The sequence below is a fragment of the Pecten maximus genome, unplaced genomic scaffold, assembly GCF_902652985.1.
Source record: "Pecten maximus unplaced genomic scaffold, xPecMax1.1, whole genome shotgun sequence".
Lineage (NCBI taxonomy): Eukaryota > Metazoa > Mollusca > Bivalvia > Pectinida > Pectinidae > Pecten > Pecten maximus.
The window spans coordinates 36,105-45,442 of NW_022979915.1; the positions used below are offsets into that span (position 1 = coordinate 36,105).

Below are 9,338 nucleotides of genomic sequence, written 5' to 3' on the forward strand. Positions count from 1 at the left end.
AAACAAATCAGTCTCGCCCGTTCTTATCAAAACACGGCCATACATCAACTCAAGGTAGCCTTTCCCACGATCATACAGGATTAAGTCGTCTGCGGTTTTGAGTGTTTTCAACAAATCAAAATATGAAATAAAAGATTAGATATAAATAATTGAAATCAATACAGTCGTGATCGTCGGTCGGGATGCCTACCAAACGCATTTGTCACTGACGAAGTATTTAAGATATCCAGTTGTTTGTTTTCCTTACAGAAAATTATTAAAATACATCATCCTGCATGTTGAAATTCCTTAAACATTTTTGACGTCAATAAATTATTTTTTTTATAAAAAAATTACAATAACGGTATCGTGACAATCGGAATTTGGCGACATCTCGGTCAGAGTTACAAACACAAGTATATACGTAAATTATTAAATCGATCATTGGTCTGCATACTCTACGTGTACGACTTTAACCTTGGCCATGGCCAAGATCAGACTTTGGATGTCACTGGTCATCAGCAGATTTTGTTTATACCCACACAGGGACCTGGCACGAATTCTTATCTCACGGTCCATCTACTATACTGTGGCAGTGAGTAAATAAAATATATGATGAATAAAATATACTTTCGGTATATTACCAAAGTGGTAATATAAGTACTGATTATTTTGTACTTTGCAGTTATTTTATTACAGGCATCTCGATCTATTTTAATACATGTAGCCGTCAAACCTGTTTGTCCAGTTCATATGTCCACCTGAGTATGTTTCACCTGTATTGTATTGTCATGTTAATGTCTTGTCACGTGACGTGTTCGTACGTGTACGTGTGAGTTTTATTTGTCACTCCCGCACTCGACATTAGAGGTAGCTGACGTACTTTATACATGCGACATCTATGACAACATACAGTGTTAAATGCAGCAATATCCTAAAGTAAGTACATTGCAATAAGAATTTAAATTATGTAAAGTTATATGCTATCAATAACCTTTACGGAATTATATATTTTTCGGTTTGAGAAAGCTAAATTATTCTTTCTTTATTAGACGTATTTTGGGTGTGGTTCGTAATTCTGTTTTTGTGAGAACCAGTTTTTTTTATAGTATTATGCGAATTTACTTATTTGGGATGTTCTATTTCTTTCTACAGATGAATTAAACATGTAGACGTCGGATCAGAATTGTTGATATTGTCATTAAGACCCCTGTCGGATTGACAGGGTATGTACATTGTGTTTTGCTAATATGTACGTTACGTAATTTAAAAATAATGTGTATGCACCAAGTTGATAAATTGTGTAATTTATCATAAACAGTAGTATATATGTATGCATTGTAAGCCGTAATGTTAATTGTAACCATTATGGAGAATTTGTATTTAATGTGATAAAGTATATTTTTCATGAAGTGCACGTGTATATCACGGACTACTTTCTAGCTTTTATCGAATGCGTACTTGTTCTAATATGTTATATTTGTTTTATTGTAGGGTCTTATTCGTAATAGAAATAAAGAGTGCTTAAACGGAAACAACAGTATTGCTGTTTTAATTCAATGTAGCACCGACCCGGCAACAATACTATATATTATATTGACAGCGGGTTTATCATTCACAGGTTTAAACAGTACCTATGTCTCCGTCACCACGTGGCTAACCGATATATAACACCATACCCCTGACACCCTACACCCAATCCCTAGTACCCACTAACACACTAACCTTAACATATATACCTCCCCAACCCTGACACCCTACAGCCAATCTCGAGTACCCCTTTACAACCCAGCCTTAACATATCTACCATCCCGACCCTGACACCCTACAACCAATCTCGAGTACCCCCTTACAACCCAGCCTTGACATATCTACCATCCCGACTCTGACACCCTACAACCAATCTCGAGTACCCCCTTACAACCAAGCCTTTACATATCTACCATCCTGACCCTGACACCCTACACCCAATCCCTAGTACCCACTAACACCCCAACCTTGACATATATATACCATCCCCGACCCTGACACCCTACAACCAATCTCGAGTACCCCTTTACAACCCAGCCTTAATATATCTACCATCCCGACCCTTACACCCTACAGCCAATCTCGAGTACCCCCTACAACCAAGCATTTACATATCTATACCCCCCCCCCCCAATCCTGACACCCTACAACCAATCTCGAGTACCCCTTTACAACCCAGCCTTGACATATCTACCATCCCGACCCTGACACCCTACAACCAATCTCGAGTACCCCCTTACAACCCAGCCTTTACATATCTACCATCCCGACCCTGACACCCTACAACCAATCTCGAGTACCCCTTTACAATCCAGCCTTGACCTATCTAGCATCCCGACCCTTACACCCCATTTTGCATTATCCTCTGAGGCGCCGTTTTACGATTAATTTGATTTTGTATTTATGTTGATACATGTATACATAAATGATTTTTTTATATCAAAAATAAAAAGGGCGTGGTAACAAGGGGTCGTTTCTATTCATTTTTATATCAAAAATTACTTTTTGACATCAAAATATAATTCTTGATATAAAAAAAATTATTAACGCAATTTGTAACCGCCTACTTTTATGACAGGAAATGACATCAATTTTTTTTTATTTTATTTTTTTCTTCCAGATAAAAAAACATTATTTGATATAAGAAAAAAGACTCCTTTAGATAAAGATAAAGAAGCGCCAGAGCTGAGGGTAGGAGAGATTTCCCTTTAGCCTGCGATAGGATGTCCGAGAGCTAGTTCGAGGACCGGCGCACGCAGGATTTTTTTTATTGCTTCGTCAAAAAACACTTTAAGTATCCACATCAATAACATGTAACAAAATAGTTTTGCCGATGTAGCAATTTCTATCCGCTAGTCAGATTATTAAATGTACGGGAGCCATTGATCAATCATCGCCCGCTGCTGTTGATCATTCTCAGGAAATTTCTCAAGTTCTAAATTCATTTTTAACCAAATAGTTACAAATAATGATTCATTTACAAGTGGACTAAACTAATTTACAGCTGTTTTCCTTAGAATAAGCCGCTGATGTCATTTGTAAACAGGAAACTGTTTATTAATCAGGAACAATAACAGAAATTTTAGGTAATTGACATTTACAGAAAAATTGACCAACGTGACGATATTGAACGAAACTAAAAACAAGATTTTGATTATGCAGTGTTTTAGAGTCATACATCTATGAATTAAAATGAAAAATTGGACATGGATGGAAATAAAAGATACAGCGTGCACATTTTGAAATTGAGCCAAAAGAATGTAATGGCGTATACTTGTTTCGTGTTCGTTAGCACAATCATGAAGACATTAGAGGGCGTGCTAGGGCATAGGGGAGATAACTCGAGATAAAGCTAGATGTTTTAATGCTACCGAAACAAATAGATAAATATGCCTAGTTCAACAGGTAAGATGTCTTAAGAAAAACATTTAGTCCCCATATAGGCTTACCACCCCAAATAATACATGTTGTTACATCTTTACCAGTGAAGTATCAGAAAATCATTCATTGTACAATAGTGATAGTTTCTAATATTGTTCACATGTGAAAACTTTTTCTTATTTGACCAATCAAAGCACTGCTTACAAACGTCAATGGGAGAACTTAAAGCTGCCCGGTTGATTTTGCTATAAAATGTAGGCCTAATGAACAGAATATCAAAGAGTATCTTAAGTAATACCAAATAAATTTCATTCGTATGGCTAACATTTTGATATTTTTCACTCGTATATCAAAATATTCTCCCCACTCGTCGAATATATTTAGATGTAGTATAACTAAAGATACTGTTAAATATCCTCCATTACTTTTACGAAACTATGTTTTTTTTTTTTTTTTTTTTTTAGCTTTATTTGTCTTTTTTTCAGGTTCAAAATAATTTTATTTATCAAAAGCAGGCATGGAATAAAGTATACATTTGTGTCCTCACGCAGGAGAAGATTCATTCGACACACATCCCTCTATTTTCCTTTTTTGTTTATTTACTGTTTACTTGTAAATATCGATGACAAATGTACATACGTGTACCTCTCAGCTACAGTTAGAATCCAGACAGTATATTTGGCTGATGAGGTTGCCTCACCTAACCGTATGGCTTTCATCTTCCTGTAGTGAGAGGTAATTACGCTAAAGTGAAAAATATTTGTATGACAATAATTCATATACATGTACATTTTGTATATATAACTACACACACATGTATATATTCATGCATATACACGCACGTGATCACACGATAACACCCATACATACATGCTTTCATACTTATAAACAATAACATCGTCTACCATATATAAACCCAGCCGAGACACTGTGGCCCCGTTACTGTTCCATTACCATATATAAACCCAGCCGAGACACTGTGGCCCCGTTACTATTCTATTATACCATATATAAACCCAGCCGAGACACTGTGGCCCCGTTACTGTTCTATTACCATATATAAACCCAGCCGAGACACTGTGGCCCCGTTACTATTCTATTATACCATATATAAACCCAGCCGAGACACTGTGGCCCCGTTACTGTTCTATTACCATATATAAACCCAGCCGAGACACTGTGGCCCCGTTACTGTTCTATTACCTTATATAAACCCAGCCGGGACACTGTGGCCCCGTTACTATTCTATTATACCATATATAAACCCAGCCGAGACACTGTGGCCCCGTTACTGTTCTATTACCATATATAAACCCAGCCGAGACACTGTGGCCCCGTTACTATTCTATTACCTTATATAAACCCAGCCGGGACACTGTGGCCCCGTTACTGTTCTATTATACCATATATAAACTCAGCCGAGACACTGTGGCCCCGTTACTGTTCTATTACCATATATAAACCCAGCCGGGACACTGTGGCCCCGTTACTGTTCTATTACCATATATAAACCCAGCCGAGACACTGTGGCCCCGTTACTATTCTATTATACCATATATAAACCCAGCCGAGACACTGTGGCCCCTTTACTATTCTATTACCATATATAAACCCAGCCGAGACACTGTGGCCCCGTTACTGTTCTATTATACCATATATAAACCCAGCCGAGACACTGTGGCCCCGTTACTATTCTATTACCATATATAAACCCAGCCGAGACACTGTGGCCCCGTTACTATTCTATTATACCATATATAAACCCAGCCGAGACACTGTGGCCCCGTTACTATTCTATTACCATATATAAACCCAGCCGGGACACTGTGGCCCCGTTACTATTCTATTATACCATATATAAACCCAGCCGAGACACTGTGGCCCCGTTACTGTTCTATTACCATATATAAACCCAGCCGGGACACTGTGACCCCGTTACTGTTCTATTACCATATATAAACCCAGCCGAGACACTGTGACCCCGTTACTATTCTATTATACCATATATAAACCCAGCCGAGACACTGTGGCCCCGTTACTATTCTATTATACCATATATAAACCCAGCCGAGACACTGTGGCCCCGTTACTATTCTATTACCATATATAAACCCAGCCGAGACACTGTGGCCCCGTTACTATTCTATTATACCATATATAAACCCAGCCGGGACACTGTGGCCCCGTTACTGTTCTATTACCATATATAAACCCAGCCGAGACACTGTGGCCCCGTTACTATTCTATTACCATATATAAACCCAGCCGAGACACTGTGGCCCCGTTACTATTCTATTACCATATATAAACCCAGCCGAGGACACTGTGGCCCCGTTACTGTTCTATTACCATATATAAACCCAGCCGAGACACTGTGGCCCCGTTACTATTCTATTATACCATATATAAACCCAGCCGAGACACTGTGGCCCCGTTACTATTCTATTACCATATATAAACCCAGCCGAGACACTGTGGCCCCGTTACTATTCTATTATACCATATATAAACCCAGCCGAGACACTGTGGCCCCGTTACTATTCTATTACCATATATAAACCCAGCCGAGACACTGTGGCCCCGTTACTATTCTATTACCATATATAAACCCAGCCGAGACACTGTGGCCCCGTTACTATTCTATTACCATATATAAACCCAGCCGGGACACTGTGGCCCCGTTACTATTCTATTACCATATATAAACCCAGCCGAGACACTGTGGCCCCGTTACTATTCTATTACCATATATAAACCCAGCAGGCGACACTGTGGCCCCGTTACTATTCTATTACCATATATAAACCCAGCCGAGACACTGTGGCCCCGTTACTATTCTATTACCATATATAAACCCAGCCGAGACAACTTGTGGCCCCCGTTACTATTCTATTACCATATATAAACCCAGCCGAGACACTGTGGCCCCCGTACTATCTATTACCATATATAAACCACCAGCCGGACACTGTGGCCCCGTTTACTGTTCTATTACCATATATAAACCCAGCCGAGACACTGTGGCCCCGTACTATTCTATTACCATTATATAAACCCAGCCGAGACACTGTGGCCCCGTTACTGTTCTATTACCATATATAAACCCCAGCCGAGGACACTGTGGCCCCGTTACTATTCTATACCATATATAAAATCCCAGCCGCGGACACTGTGGCCCGTTACTATTCTATTACCATATATAAACCCAGCCGAGACACTGTGGCCCCGTTACTTTCTATTACCATATATAACCAGCCGAGAGACACTGTGGCCCCGTTACTATTCTATTACCATATATAAACCCAGCCGAGACACTGTGGCCCCGTTACTGTTCTATTACCATATATAAACCCAGCCGAGACACTGTGGCCCCGTTACTATTCTATTACCATATATAAACCCAGCCGAGACACTGTGGCCCCGTTACTATTCTATTACCATATATAAACCCAGCCGAGACACTGTGGCCCCGTTACTATTCTATTACCATATATAAACCCAGCCGAGACACTGTGGCCCCGTTACTATTCTATTACCATATATAAACCCAGCCGAGACACTGTGGCCCCGTTACTATTCTATTACCATATATAAACCCAGCCGAGACACTGTGGCCCCGTTACTATTCTATTACCATATATAAACCCAGCCGAGACACTGTGGCCCCGTTACTATTCTATTACCATATATAAACCCAGCCGAGACACTGTGGCCCCGTTACTATTCTATTACCATATATAAACCCAGCCGAGACACTGTGGCCCCGTTACTATTCTATTACCATATATAAACCCAGCCGAGACACTGTGGCCCCGTTACTATTCTATTACCATATATAAACCCAGCCGAGACACTGTGGCCCCGTTACTATTCTATTACCATATATAAACCCAGCCGAGACACTGTGGCCCCGTTACTATTCTATTACCATATATAAACCCAGCCGAGACACTGTGGCCCCGTTACTATTCTATTACCATATATAAACCCAGCCGAGACACTGTGGCCCCGTTACTATTCTATTACCATATATAAACCCAGCCGAGACACTGTGGCCCCGTTACTATTCTATTACCATATATAAACCCAGCCGAGACACTGTGGCCCCGTTACTATTCTATTACCATATATAAACCCAGCCGAGACACTGTGGCCCCGTTACTGTTCTATTACCATATATAAACCCAGCCGAGACACTGTGGCCCCGTTACTATTCTATTACCATATATAAACCCAGCCGAGACACTGTGGCCCCGTTACTATTCTATTACCATATATAAACCCAGCCGAGACACTGTGGCCCCGTTACTATTCTATTACCATATATAAACCCAGCCGAGACACTGTGGCCCCGTTACTATTCTATTACCATATATAAACCCAGCCGAGACACTGTGGCCCCGTTACTATTCTATTACCATATATAAACCCAGCCGAGACACTGTGGCCCCGTTACTATTCTATTACCATATATAAACCCAGCCGAGACACTGTGGCCCCGTTACTATTCTATTACCATATATAAACCCAGCCGGGACACTGTGGCCCCGTTACTATTCTATTACCATATATAAACCCAGCCGAGACACTGTGGCCCCGTTACTATTCTATTACCATATATAAACCCAGCCGGGACACTGTGGCCCCGTTACTATTCTATTACCATATATAAACCCAGCCGAGACACTGTGGCCCCGTTACTATTCTATTACCATATATAAACCCAGCCGAGACACTGTGGCCCCGTTACTATTCTATTACCATATATAAACCCAGCCGAGACACTGTGGCCCCGTTACTATTCTATTACCATATATAAACCCAGCCGAGACACTGTGGCCCCGTTACTATTCTATTACCATATATAAACCCAGCCGAGACACTGTGGCCCCGTTACTATTCTATTACCATATATAAACCCAGCCGAGACACTGTGGCCCCGTTACTATTCTATTACCATATATAAACCCAGCCGAGACACTGTGGCCCCGTTACTATTCTATTACCATATATAAACCCAGCCGAGACACTGTGGCCCCGTTACTATTCTATTACCATATATAAACCCAGCCGAGACACTGTGGCCCCGTTACTATTCTATTACCATATATAAACCCAGCCGAGACACTGTGGCCCCGTTACTATTCTATTACCATATATAAACCCAGCCGAGACACTGTGGCCCCGTTACTATTCTATTACCATATATAAACCCAGCCGAGACACTGTGGCCCCGTTACTATTCTATTACCATATATAAACCCAGCCGAGACACTGTGGCCCCGTTACTATTCTATTACCATATATAAACCCAGCCGAGACACTGTGGCCCCGTTACTATTCTATTACCATATATAAACCCAGCCGAGACACTGTGGCCCCGTTACTATTCTATTACCATATATAAACCCAGCCGAGACACTGTGGCCCCGTTACTATTCTATTACCATATATAAACCCAGCCGAGACACTGTGGCCCCGTTACTATTCTATTACCATATATAAACCCAGCCGAGACACTGTGGCCCCGTTACTATTCTATTACCATATATAAACCCAGCCGAGACACTGTGGCCCCGTTACTGTTCTATTACCATATATAAACCCAGCCGAGACACTGTGGCCCCGTTACTATTCTATTACCATATATAAACCCAGCCGAGACACTGTGGCCCCGTTACTATTCTATTACCATATATAAACCCAGCCGAGACACTGTGGCCCCGTTACTATTCTATTACCATATATAAACCCAGCCGAGACACTGTGGCCCCGTTACTGTTCTATTACCATATATAAACCCAGCCGAGACACTGTGGCCCCGTTACTGTTCTATTACCTTATATAAACCCAGCCGAGACACTGTGGCCCCGTTACTGTTCTATTACCATATATAAATCCAGCCGAGACACTGTGGCCCCGTTACTGTTCTATTACCATATATAAAC

The 9,338-nt window shown here is 40.9% G+C and overlaps 1 long non-coding RNA gene across 1 annotated transcript; it reads left to right on the forward strand.

Annotated features, from left to right (window-relative positions):
- The first annotated feature begins 766 nt into the window (after positions 1–766).
- On the forward strand, positions 767–1,514 carry LOC117319307. Its single transcript, XR_004530679.1, has 3 exons — positions 767–918; positions 1,135–1,205; positions 1,474–1,514. It is a non-coding gene; the product is annotated as an uncharacterized LOC117319307 (long non-coding RNA).
- The last annotated feature ends 7,824 nt before the right edge of the window (positions 1,515–9,338 follow it).